The sequence below is a fragment of the Barbus barbus genome, assembly GCF_936440315.1.
Source record: "Barbus barbus genome assembly, chromosome: 14".
NCBI classification, from domain to species: Eukaryota; Metazoa; Chordata; class Actinopteri; order Cypriniformes; family Cyprinidae; genus Barbus; species Barbus barbus.
In genome coordinates, this window is record NC_136742.1 from 22,787,491 (window position 1) to 22,790,551 (window position 3,061).

A 3,061-nucleotide genomic window follows, 5' to 3' on the forward strand; every position below is an offset into this window, starting at 1 on the left:
GTAGCCTACATTATTTCCACATAAGTACACTTTTAAAGGAATAGTTCACACAAAAATGAAAATTGTCATTTACCAAGGATGCATGTTTGCTTTCGACACTGGTGGGGACATAACACCCCCCCCCCCCCCCCCCCCCCCCCATAATTCAAATAGCTTACAGAGTTTCTGTTTTTTTTTAAATACTATGTTTAACAGACAATAATTACACAATTTTGATTTTGTGAACCAACAACATCAGCATCAGAGCGCTGGGTGTCTTAATCACACATCGCTTTATTTTAATATTGATTGAATTGGAGCCCCCCCCCCCAAGCCCCCCCCCCCCCCCAATTCTACGCCCCTGTCATTTACTCACACTCATGTCGTTCCAAACCTGTATAAGCTTCTTTCTTATGTTGAACACAAAAGAAGATATTTTGAAGAATTTTGAAGAACCAAACAGTTGTTAGTACCCATTGACTTCCAGTAGGGAAAGAATTTCTGTGGAAGTCAATGGGGACCATCAACACTTTGATTACCAGCATTCTTCAAAATATCTGCTTTCATGTTCAACATAAGAAAGAAACTCATACAGCTTTGGAACGACATGAGGGTGAGTAAATGACAAAAAACAACAAAAAAAAAAAAAACCCCACAAGGTTTGTAATGACTTTTTGGCTAACAATTTGGCTAGCCAATGTTGGCATCGTAACAGCACAAACATGACAAAGTATTAGCAATTCTTGTAAACTGATAAAAGCCTAAGCACCTAAGCATATTTAAAGAAATAGTTTACCCAAAAATGTAAGTTTTGTCATTATTTACTCATCCTCAAGCTGTTCCAAACCTGAGTTTCTTTTTTTCTATAGAACACACACACACACACAAATATATATTACGTTTAAAAAAAAAACTAACTTAAAATACTATGGAAGTCGATGGCTACCAGCAACTGTTTGGTTACCAACAGTCTTTAAAATGTTTTCTTTTGTGTTCACCAGAAGAAATAAACACACAAAAAATTTCAGTGATTTTAACGGTAAAAAACTGTGAAAATGCTACAGGAAAAACCTGTTAAATGGTTAACGGTAAGTTCCTGTAACATTTACAGAGAAAAAATGTAAACTGACGTTCCCAGAATTCCCTGCGTTGCATTTCAAATTTCATTTGAATTTGATGTTTTTTCTTTGAAACAACTATGTTTCTTCTTATTTTTTTCTTATCAGTTATGTTTATTAGGGTTGTATGTTACATCTAATGTTGTTAAATGAATGTTTATTGCTTATTTCAGTTTAATAACTGAACTGACCATGATGGTGTTTAGTGCTTGTGTGAATGACACTGTGCACCTTCTATATATGTTGATATTTAAAAGCTGCTTGTAATGGGCTTTGGTTCATCATGTGACTTTCTCATCACCACCTGCATTTGGTGGTTATCAGTGTATTTCAAAAGGTACAAAACAGATTTCAGTACTTCAATAGGTTGGTATATTATATCATTTAATGAAATTATGGTATTTAACTGTAAATTTAAGTTAAAACCGTAAAACCTAAAATGTTCATACCATATTTTTACGGTAGAATTCCAGCAACCACAGCTGCTTTTTTTTTACAGTAAATTTTACGGAATTTGTTTTACAGTGAGGTTTAAGTTGAGGGAGAGGAAATTAAAATTTTTAATTTTTAGGTGAACTATCCCTTTAAGTCTTTTTAGTTGTAAACTTCTATTTAAAAAAAATGCTTCCTTAGAACATTTTAATTTATAAAACATTAATGTTCAAAAGGTACTGCATATCAGGAATGACCCCACACGTAAGCCTTTCCTTAAGCCATTCTCTTCATTTCTCTTATATTCTACACACCCTCAATACATGTATGCAAAATCTGTGTTTACAACACTCTACTGTTGCCGCCTCTTTAGTCAAGTGTGACGATACACATTAAAACATGCTCCATCCCAGCATCTCTTTATTTCCTGTGAGACTGTGCAAGCAACTGAAGCGGAGTCATACTAACTCACGCCTGCCAGGCCACTTCAACCTTGGCCTGCATCTTTCAGCCCCGTTCTTCATCCACTGCGACCCCCAGCCACCTCTCTTCTTTTCCTTAAAAAGATCTATTCATTTCCTTTTCTAATCTCCCCAAACAACGTCTACCCCTCTCAAACCAAATGACCTTTCCTGTCACCTCCACATAAATAATTGGCAGATAAATAGAAAAAGGGGACCCCTAGTGGCAGAGTCCTTTCGAAAGCATGTTAGGACACAGAGATTAAAAGCCAAATTCACAAATATTAAAATCTCTCTCTTTATTCTGCAAATATTTAATAAATATAGATTTGTAACAGAAAAATTGCCTCAGGAAAGTGATAGTAGGACTGAGATTTTAGCATCATTTTTCCAGCATCGTTCTAGCATCAGCACCTTTATGTTTGACTTTTAGTCATTTAATGTGACTTAAGTGTCCTAAAGTGTTTTGGGCTCACAGTACATACTTTACGATCTGAGACATTTAACCCTTAAACTTCCTTCATATAGTAGCCTTAACTGGTCCTTCGTGGACAAATTTGGACATAAAAGGTCTCAGGTGAGCCCAATGTTTTTAAAATAAATGTCATATCACTATCTTTGATAAAATAAAAAAACAACATAATTTACGCTATTTTCTTCATGTGATTTTTTGTGGGGTTTTTTATTTATCTCTAAAAGTATTTTTTTTATGTAAAATATGCTTATTTTTATGTTATATTTAATATTTATTTTACTTAAGTAAAAAAATTATTCCAGTAAGTTGGGACAGTCAAAACCTAAAGACTTGGCGACTCTGGTGAGATATGATGGCATAAAAATATCAAAGTATCAAAATTATCAATAGCCACTATAGTACTTAATAGCTGCATATAATCTATGAAATCTATAAACCACTGTTGTAACGAACTTAACCTCTCAAGTTTTACATTTTATCAAGTTAAAATTGTAGAATTTTCTTTAAACAATTGTGTTTGGTGAGACTATAATGATGCTAAAATATGCTTACAGACAACTCTGTCCATGCTATAAGGAAAAGACAAAGTAGGAGAT